The sequence below is a fragment of the Silene latifolia genome, chromosome 4 (assembly GCF_048544455.1).
Source record: "Silene latifolia isolate original U9 population chromosome 4, ASM4854445v1, whole genome shotgun sequence".
NCBI classification, from domain to species: Eukaryota; Viridiplantae; Streptophyta; class Magnoliopsida; order Caryophyllales; family Caryophyllaceae; genus Silene; species Silene latifolia.
The window spans coordinates 33317991-33329770 of NC_133529.1; positions in this window are offsets into that span (position 1 = coordinate 33317991).

Below are 11780 nucleotides of genomic sequence, written 5' to 3' on the forward strand. Positions count from 1 at the left end.
GCAAGTTGTTACGGCAAGTTGTTATTTTTTATTTGTGTTCATTAGTTAGGGTCGGTTTTTGTTTAGTTTTTTTTTTCCTTTCAATTGGTTTGTCTATTTCAATTGCTGTTGTTAATACTTGTTGAATGTTGATTTTATTTTAGGTTAAACATTTTGAAGTTTTAAGGACTATAATTCAATCAATAATCAATTGTGGTTGTGTTTCACTGCCTTATTAATCTGGGTGACTTTCTAGTCTTTCTTGCTTGTGAATTGCTCATTTGCTTAAGTGTGTTGGTTGTTAATTTTTCCCCATGTCTTCTAAAGTCAGAAAACATGAATCTGGGTATGAAAAACAAAAGAAGAAATAAAGGATTGAAGAGTTGATTCAATCTCAAAAAATGGATTTTCTATATTGTATTTTTTTATAAAACAACAATTTTAGATCGGTTTTGCTTGAAATTGAATTTATTTATGCATGGAGGCCACATTTTTCGATATCGAACAGGGCCACGAAAACTCATTGGCCGCCCCTGCTCCAAATAATAAGAAAAGATCTTCAATTTCCTCTTCGCTTTATTTCTTTATATTTATCTGCAAACTAACTATTCACTTGAGCAAAAATATCAATTCTATTGGACAACAAAGCAAACCCGGAAATTGAGCTTGAAATACGACAAATTAAAAGTGAACTTTTGAACTCATTAATCACAAAAACAACAGATTATTCGAATTTCAGAGATTGAAGCATAAAGTAAATGGTTCTAACCTTTACAATGAAGGATACAACTCGACTTGAAACAAAGTATATTGGTAAGCTGGAGGGAGTAATAAACATTCTACAAATCACCAAGCAAAGGTAATAAATTCATAGCTAAGTTAGTAAGAGCACTCTGAAGCAACAAACAATAGTCTAAAATAGGTGTCAACATCTTCCATAAAATTACCACTAAGAAGGGGTAGACGCCGTCATTACACTACACAATTCTCTACTCTTCTCGATGCCTGAAGTAGATTTTAGTAACTTCCGGATAACCTCTTCAAAAAGCATATGCATACCAACTAACTCTGTTAAGAAGATAAATAAATGACTGAAACAAAATGAGTTAAGTAAATTCAATCGATGATATAGTTATAGCTAATAGGAGATACTCTTTATATTACCAATAAATACACAGGAAGAGATGAAATTACCCTTAATTGCGGCCCTCACGGTGCTTAACTCATCACTTCAACAACAACTGATCAAAAATCAATCGCATCGGACTAATTCGTTTAAAGAGTGTAAAAATCAATATTATTCAAGGTAGTCAAATACCAAGTTAATTAAGGCAAAAGTTAGAGTCATGTTCAAAATCGTACCTTCAAGCAATAGACAGACGATTTATAATCAAAACGAACATGTAAAAGATCCCGGAACCGAGAAGTAAATCTCACCTATTATTTGCAATCAGGGCAATATTGATGACTCCGCATGCATGAAGGCAACAACTGTTTCGTAATAATATGGCGCAGGAGATCGAAGAGAGAATTATGATTTAGTAGGATTTCAAGATTTTATTATGTAATTTATACACAATAGCATCATTATTGACTATAGGGTCAATTATTGATCTTATTTAATAGAAACGTTTTTTTTTCCAATTTACGGTAAAGAAGTTGAAGAGGGAGGGTAGGATAACCATGAAGTTTGTGATAGAGAATGATAGAAGGTTGACTGTGAGTTTCTTTCATCCTTTTTCTTTCTTTTTTTCCCTAAATAAACGCTTCTTGGGTTGGGGAAGATATATGGACAGTGAATTAAGGAATGTTAAAAAAATTTTATTTTATTTGTATTTTCTTTTTCAATTTTGCTATGCCACGTAGGCTTTTGAATAGAATGCTAGAAAATGTGTGGTTTTTTATGTTTGATCATATAGCTATGCCACGTAGGCTTTTATAATTACCACTCAACTAACCTTTTTATATTATTGTATAGATTTTACAAAATATGCTTTTCTTGTATCGTAGTTGCTTTTTCATGAACGTTTTGCCACAAATTTTCTATAATTTGCCCTTTTCCTTAAACACAACAAAAACTTAAACTTTTCTTTTATCTTCATCTCAAATTAATTAGATTTTCAACAAATTACTTGATTATAGTTTCTTAATTCTTTTTCAAGTCATAATTCATATCTTTATTGATTGTGCACCCACTTCTTTGCACCAAATTAAGTAGATTGAGTTTAATTAGGGTTTATTAAATTAGGGAATATGAAAACTAAGGTTTATGGGAAAGAGGCGGCTGAGGTAAAAGGGGAAGCGGGTCTGGTGGTGGCCGAGAGAGAGGGTGGAGGTCGGTTGAGGGCGGTGTGGAAGGGCTGGTGGTCGAGCCGCTTTAGGCGTATGCACGGCGGTGTGCTGGTGGTCGTTGTCTACTGCGTAAGGCAGGAGGGGACTGGTAGGCAATGGTTTTAGGTCGGATAGGTCCAGCCGACCTAGGCAAAAGCAGCACAAGTACGGGCCGGTGGGGTGGTTGATGTGGGTGAGTGGTTGGGTGGCTGCAGCAGGCGGCATGAGTGGTGGTTGGGGGTAAAGTTTAAAAGAGAGGAAAATATGTGTGTTGAAATGGGAGGGGTAAAAAGGTCATTTGTGTCCATGATTGAGAAAATCATGTCCATGAATGAGTATAACCCTTTATTTATTCCGCACATTTTTAATACACCGGATTTTGTAGTTGTGCACTCTGCCGAGTACGGCATAGTACTTGACCGAGTGGCATAGTACTCGACCGAGTCAGGTGACTGAGTGCCTTCTAGGCAGAAACTCGGCTCTTGGTTGTGAGTCACTCGGCCGAGTGGCTAATGCACTCGACCGAGTATACGAGCCCAGATCCTGTTTTCGCGTGTTGGATTCCGTGTGTTGGGTCTTGATATAAATGCCTTCTTTTCAGCTTTCTTCTTCATTTTACAACCCTAAACACCTACCAACTCCTTCTCCACCACAAACCTCTCTAAAATATCCTTCAAAACTTATCCATTTGATATTTCACCTTATCTTGAAGATTTGTGCTCAAGATCCATCCTTTCTCATTTCTTTACATTTGTAAGTTGTTATTTATTCTTTTTCCTCCTTTTACGTCTTAGTGCAAGCCTAGAAATTGGGGGTTGTGTCTTATGGGCATTTAATTAAGGATTTGAGTAATTATATGGTTTAATTAAGGGATTACTAGTATTATTATTGTTGTAGGACATGTTTCTGATAAATATTAATCAATTAATGGTAAGATGTGGCTTCTTAGAGGAGGATTAATGTGCTTGCTTTGTGCTAATTGGAGGATTGCTAAAAGGTAGGGTTTCCTACTCGGTTTCAATAATATGAATGTTTACATGTCTTTTATTGTTGTTGAAATTGCATTATCACATGATATTGAGTAATTGTTACTAGTCTCTTATTATGGTGGGAATTGCATTGTAACATGATATTGGGTAGTGGGTGTTGAATTCATATTATTGTTTGAGTTGCATTATAATATGAGGATGGATAACTGTTGGGGTCTCATATTGTTGTTAAAGTTGCATTATAACATGATAATGAGATATGGTATCTTAAAAGGATTGGAGTAATTGTTGGTACTTGTGTTCATGGCATATTAAAGATGCATGTTTAGTGTGAAATTGACATATTCCCATATTGTGATGCATATTGTGTATATGTGATTATTGGTGGATGTTAGTGGGTGTTGGAGATTGTTGGCGGAGTTTTTGTTGTATTGTACGGTTGTTGAGGAGACGTGAGGCGGTTCGGAAGACCGTCTAATGCTTAGGTCGCCTCTTGTGGTTTCCCATCCCAAGAGGGACGTGCATGTTAATGGCTTGAGTATGGAGGGACTCTTATGGTCTTACGACGTCTGGCAGGGGTTCGGTTAGTACCCAGGATCGATACCACGGGTGTGTCCCGAGTACCTGTTTTACGGATTGTGGTCCGACTGTTTGGTGGGCGGCACTGTGATGCCGTCACCGGGCTATATATGAAGGTGGTGTGTGGTGGATGGAGACTTGTATTTGTGTGCTTCATAGATGCATTTCATACGCGTCTACTTGTTATGCTCTAAGCATTTGTATTATTGTAACTGACGTGTGTTGGTTGTGTGTAACTGTTACCTGCTTTAATTGGGGTAGCCTGTGATGAACCATATACTATTTCCGGTCATATAGGGAGCAGTTTGAGAATAGGTTTGGATTTAGTGACGAGCGGAACGGGCCGAGCCACGAGCATTGGTGTCTATTTGAGTCGTCGTGTGTTAGTCGACATAAAGTTCATTATAAAGGTTGTGGTAGTTGAGACTTGTATTATTTTATTCATTTATTCGTTTATATAATTCACTAAACATGTTATTTATATAAAGTTTTATTCAATTGAAGTTCCTATTCACTGTTTCAGGAAACGGAGATGGTGACATCTTCCGCTTTCCTTGGCCGGGTAAGATGGGGGTGTTACAAAGGGGTATCATAGTGACGATTTTTGAACCCAAACCAATGAACCAAAATAAACCTAGGAGTGTCTAATAAAATGAACCCGACATAAGTACAATAGGAGATAGGCTTTGGAGGAGTAAGCGCCCTCATTTGAAATCTAGACCCTATTGTCTTAATCGGTAAACTATGAGGTGGCTATGAATGTGGCCGAATGCTTATGTGCAATATGATGTGGTTACATGTGTGATATGGTAAGGTGTTAGATTCACTACATGAAGTGGTTATTCCTAATGTGGTGTATGTTAACATGTGAAAGTGAGACAAAAGGTTGATATGTATGACATGTTAGAAGGATGGGTATTGGATGTTGGAATATGATGGGTATTAGTTTTATTCTTTGGCTTCTAAGATCGTGTATGTGCGTAAATTTTGCTAATAGTACTATTAGAGTATAATCCTTCAGCAGTTGTTACTAGAGTAGTCGCTAGTATAGGAATAGTATATCGGAAGTGGTAAGTGTGATAACGTGTAATCTAACTCGGAGTGAGTCACCAATGGCCGGTGGACCGCTGAACCTTACTCGATCTCTTATTGCAGGAATATCACTCTTTTTGTTCCTAGTCGGAAATTGCAAGCCATAGAGATGCACTCTACAAAGTGCGAGCCAGTACTAGGCTGAGTACCAGACATTCGACCGAGTGAACCCTGACACTCGGCCGAGTGCACCATTTTTCATAAATCTGGAAAGTTTCTGGAAATGGGGTACTCGATCGAGTGCACGGCACTCGACCGAGTAGACTCGGCATCAGACCGAGTGCATTTTTCTAGGCAACAATTTCGTAAAAATCGTGTTCTTATCTATTTCTATATTCAACATTTCTTTTCTTCATTCTTCATAACACCAACACCAAAATCTCTAAGAATATTTCCAAAACTCCATTGTTGCATTTTACCACTTGGATTCAAGCTTTCCACTACACTTCTTCTTCTTAATCTTTACTAATTATTCAAAGTAAATAACTTTTTCTTTCCTCTTGTTTTCCCCAATTTGATTTTCCTTGGAACTAGACTAGTTTCTCAAATTTTACCATTTATTTGCGTGTTTTTGTTTAAATTATAGTATTAATTGACTTTGTATAACATTATTAATGTCAAATATGGAAAAAAAAAATCATGTCGCACTTTTGCCCAAATTTGTATATTTCGAAAATTAGGGTTCTTAAGACAAAAAAAAATGGATTTTTGCGTTAACTAATTCTTTAATTGTTCAAAGGGCTCTAATATTTGTTAGTAATGTTAGGACTTGTCTTATATTTGAAATCTTGTCTTAAAATTTTGAGTCAAAATTTCGAAAATCATAGCATGTATGTCCAAATTTTGATTTTTCATGTTTAAAGCTTGGTTTAATTGTTTCATAAGACTACCATCTTTGATGGTAATGCTATGTATTATCTTAAATCGAGAATTTTGTCTTAAACTTTTGCCCAAATTTTTGAAACATCATAGTTTACATGACCAAATTTTAATTTTTGTACTTAAAACATGGTTTCGTTGTTCCATAGTGTTACAATATTTGTTAGTAATGCATTGTATTGTCTTTAATTGGAAATTTTGTCTTAAAATTTCTCCAAGTTTCGAAAATGCCCAACATTCATATCAAAGTTTTGATTTCATGTTTTATTCTTAGTTTAATTGTGTTAAGAACTTTGATAGCTACTACAAATGTTGTATATCGCTTTGCATTGGACTTTATTAAGTGGTGATGTAAGTGTTGTTGTAATCCCCTATAAAATCTAGTGCAAAACAGTGGTGGAAACACTGTCGAATGGGATTAAATACACAATGATAAAACTAAATAACCAAACTCGGATTAAAATAAATATAATCCACTGGAAACATTCCCAAAAAGGTAGTCGATACAATTGCCACTTTTGCTAAAAAGGGCTAAAAATTAAAACCTCCAAAACAGGGTTCTACAATCCAAAAGAAACGAAAACAAAAAGAGTAGGATCAACTACTCGCTAGCTCACTCCTCGAATCCCAGCAAAACAAATACATGTCATGTTATATACATAACAGCCACAATCAGTGGGGAGTAACTCAGGCGTTCTCTCAGCCACATTTCATCAAGTTAAAGACAAGCAAATGCTAAAACCACAATTACTTGAAATATGAAACCTCAATACATTATAAAATGTTAAAAACAATAAATAAGCATTTGAACAATTGAAAATCAAAATTAAGTCCAGAAACATTAAAGTATAAGATACAATATCAAATACTCCTTATGGAAAACCAGCTTAGTGTCTTAGTCTAGATTTTCACTCGGACTATGCTAAAGTACCGCGGTTCCACAACTATAATAGGGCGGCGTCTTACTCCGCAGTGCGAGGCCCTAGTCTAAGTGTATGTACATAACTCCCGGGGTGCAACACTCCCAGACGACCACCGATGACAATCATCAGTTCTATAGCTAATGGCAAAACTAAGCATATCCTAAGTTTATTATTCTAAACTTTACACCTAACTGTTCCATAAGTATTCAAAACCACTTCAAAAGTGTTCATTATTCAAATCCTTTAAAAGGAAACCTTCCAAGAAGGCAACTTCCAAAAATAGTAACTTTCTATAAATAGAATCTTTCTTAGAGTAAATATCTGCTCAAAATAGAAATCTTATGAAAATAGTAATGTATGATGTTATAAATAATGTCATTTAAGAAGTTGGAAAATATAAGTTATTATCTTATTACCAACTTGGGTAAACCCATTTTAAATACTAATCCATTATTTAAAATGATAAAAATAATTTTAGTCAAATACTTCTTATAAAACAGGCTCTTAACACATTCTAGAATCATATGAAAAATTACCATAATACCCTTCTCCAAAAATTAACTTCAAAACCATTATTTACTCGGTTTAACCAAAACAGTGTTTTATTTTTATAAAATAGATTTTAACTTCTATGATCATGAAATTTAACTTGAGTACTTTTTATAACATCTCGGACCAGCATGTAAAATTTCGTAAAAATATATGCTCATTTGATATATGAACCGAATTAAAAACCGGATTATCGTAAAAACCGCAAAACACCATTTCAATTATTAAAAATAATTTCTGACGATAACGGTTCCCAAGAAAATTTGTAACATTTTGTAATTAAGTAAAAACACTAAAAATAATTTTCCCAGCAACTAAAAATCGTAAATACTATTTATTAAAATTGTATTCCAAAAACAGCCAGAACTGTATTTTATATATTAAAATTATGATTCGACCCAAATGAATTTTTAACAAAATTTATATCATTCCATAATGTATTATCAGAGCTAATAAAATAGGTTTCATGAATTAGAAAAATCAAAAACGAATTAATACCTAATAAACATCAAAACCGCTGAAACATTGTATAAATCATAATAATTACTAATAAGATTAAAAGATCGAAACTTTTATGATCCTAAGTCTAAAAATTTATCATAGGACCAGAATAAAATTATAAAGACGAAATTATACAATGATTAGTAATTTAAAACCCTAGAAATTGATATATTGCGATTATAACAACAACAACATTAGATCTAATAAAAACAATACTAAATATGATAAATTCGTAAATAAAATATATTTTGATATATAATTAAATATCAGAAACTTTCATTCCATGAGAACAAAAATTCGAAATATATAAATTTAATATCATAATTGATTAAAACAATGATAATAATCAAAAACAAGCAACTACTCAACAATAACTAATGAAATGCCGAGTCATGCCCTTAAGAGTTACCTCTTATTCGCATTCCAAGTAGATAAATACTCTTCCTCGTACGGATCTTGACGATAGCCTCCAAAAACAAATATTCATATATGATTAAATCATATACTAATTAAATAAAAACCAAAACTAAATATATGACAACGATTAAGGGCAATAATTACCCTTAAAATAGGATGAACGGATGATGAAGGATGATAGATCTTAATAAAGAAGCAAGAAGGCAAGCACGTACGTAGAATTTGGAAATAAAGAAGCAGGAAGGTAGGCACGTTCGTAGAATTATTACGTATAAAATTCAACGATGAATCTCACGGCACTCTATGAGAAAAGTAGGTAGGTTTGTTTTCTTATTTTTGTAGATAATAAATGACCAAATTATGATGATCAAATAAAGAGGGTTTAAGAGGAACTAAATGAGCAAAAAGGGGAAAATAATATTGCATAAGAGCCCCAACAAAACTGGTTAAAAGGGGTTGTTGGACAAAGTCCTCCTCAAAAAATAATTGGTAGAAAATTAATAAGGGAGGAAGGAAAATAAAAGGATTAAAAGAAATGAATAAAATAAGATCAATAAATATCTTATCTAATGCTCATATACTCAGCTCAACAAGTAAGATCGAGCTAAAAATGATATTAACATTTGATCATAAAACGCCATTATATAAATAGTCGATCCAAAAGAAATCGAACTGTAATTCGATTTCAAACGGAAATTAATTAACGATTTAAACAAAAAAAATGATAAATATAAGTATTAAAATTTAAATCTCATAAATACAAATTAAAATAAATGAGATTAGAAAATTGCGGGTGTTACAACCTCACCCACTATGAAAAAGTTTCGTCCCCGAAACTTGAAAGTTTAAAGATAAGATTTGAAGAACAAAGACTTGTAAAACATTTCAGCTGACAAATATATTTGAAAAGTCTTTGTTGAGATCAAAACAATCTTTAAACCAATTTTTAAAATTGAACAATTATAAATTACTTGTCTCTTCCCATGGAACGAGAGAATACCTGTCGCTAACAAGAATTCTGTCATCCAAGATAAGAGCAAGTTAACATTTGAAAAATCAAATCTCAAACCAAACGTTAGCAAGTACCGAACCGGTCATTACTTTAATGACAAGTCCTAGCAACCAACCAATGTCTAAATCCAAAAGAAGATGTTTAAACCTTACTTAAACCATAAGACAAATCAAATTTATGAATACAATACAATATTTGAAAGTCAATATTTGAAAGTTTTTCGAAGCATCATCTACTTTATTTAAAGCAATTTCGAAATATTTACAAACAAATTTTGAGGCATTCCGAAACTAAAACCAAGTTTAAATACTAACCAAGAGTAAAACTAAAATAAAGTTTAAAGTTGTGAAATCATAACCCAGAATGTTAAAATTTCCAAGATAACCAAAATTTTACAGAAGGCAAAACTTTTCTTTAAAAAGAAAATATTCGAGAAAAAGTTAACGACAAGTCAAAACCAAAAGTATTCAGACTTAAGCAAGGGTCGAGGAAATTGATAATAACTGCAATAATCCGATGCTCGAGAGAAGAGGGAAGGAGATTCAAGAGCTATACAAAGCTCTCTCAAGGATAGAAAAAGAGGTCAATCATCTTGAGATTCTCGGTACAACTAATCTATAAAACTCTAACTTTCCTATTTCCATCGAAACCAACACCAAGCTTGTTAACACCAGGCAACTAAGTTGTCAACCTCAGAGTTGCCTAACTTCCTAGTTTATATCCTCCAATCTCATCGATTGATACAACTCCCATCCACAACATTACATAATTGTTCAACCTCTCAAAACATCATGGTAAGAATCCAAGTCGTTCAAAATCCAATGTTACTAACCAAAATTCCACAAGTTATGAAAACACAACTAATCCAATTAACTCATAAGGCTCTTAAAACTGTTCAAAACACATCAGGCTTGCACTCGAGAAGAATTCTAAACCCAGAATAGTCAAAATAAGACATACCACACTCAAAGATTCTACTCTTTTGAGATCTCAACCAAAGAAACAAGGTTACTAAATCCATAAGACCCCTCAAGTTATGGAACATCAAAATAAAAACCACCATCTAACAACACCATTCCATCAAAGACTTATAGAATTCCCACCAAAATTCCAATCATAACATCGCAACACTAGGTGGTTATCAACTCAACTAAGCCACAATCTCGATGGTCTAAGGTCCTCAAATAAATATTTCCTTTAAGGTAATTCGAACCAAAATATTCCTCGAAGTATTCCATATACTATGGTTAAGACATCAAAGCACAAAAGGTATCCAATCCTCAACTTCAAGATCTTACATTCCTCAAATAAACACAATCTGCAATAACATTCCTTATTCACAAGGTTACCACTAATGAACCCAAATAAAGTTAAGTGATAGCACCTAAAGTTCAAAGGTTACAACCTTATATCAGAACTCAACGATCTAAATGCATAGGAATTGAAACTGAGATCAATCTAGGTCAACCAATAATTATACATGGTTACTATTAACGCCTTAATCACATCTAGTCCAAAATATGCAAGATACCTATAATCCAAAGCCAACATTTAAGCCAAAACTCTAACTTCATAAATCATTAGTCACCATTTAAGTTAATCCATAAGTAAAAACTCTTTCAAGATTAGGCATTCAAGGTAAAACTCACTACCCTCAAACCTAAAGTAACAAAGTTCCACTACACCTCAAACGCACTTGACTTCCATCACAGTTCACAAGGAAATGGTTAGTCTAACCAATGAATCTCAAGAGAATAAATAACAAGAGTGGAAGAATCGCAAACAAGGATTCATTCACCAGAATAGGTAATGAAGATTTGTAAGAGTGAAAGAAGAGGAACCTTGATCGCAAACTATCAAGATTTGAGAACAAAGAAGGAATCTTCAGGCTTCCGAAGATGCAAGGGAGTTCACTTGGTCACTCCATCTTCTTACTCAGAAACAAACACTCCAGCCTTGGGTCGCTCCATCTGACGGATCCACAGTGTAATCATCTTTTAATCTACTACACCATTTTGAGACTTGAGTCTACTCTTGGTCATCTGGCATGTAGCTCGAGCAAAACTAAATTTGCACTGGAAACCACTGATGCATCTTCCTTGCAGCACCATCTCCTCGTCCCTTCATCTTCATTGTCGGGAAAAAAAAAAGACATAAATTCAATGCTAGCCATTGAGTTACACAAACACATAAGCTAGCAAACAAGTCCTTATTTGTTTCTACCCATCTCTCTCTATCTCATTTTAACTCAATCAGACATTTATTAGTCTTTTTGCCTAAAGATCAAAGTGTGAGCGTCGGGAGCAGTATGCTCTGATACCAACTGTAATCCCTTATAAAATCTAGTGCAAAACAGTGGCGGAAACACTGTCGAATGGGATTAAATACACAATGATAAAACTAAATAACCAAACTCGGATTAAAATAAATATAATCCACTGGAAACATTTCCAAAAAGGTAATCGATACAATTGTCACTTTTGCTAAAAAGGGCTAAAAATTAAAACCTCCAAAACAGGGTTCTACAAC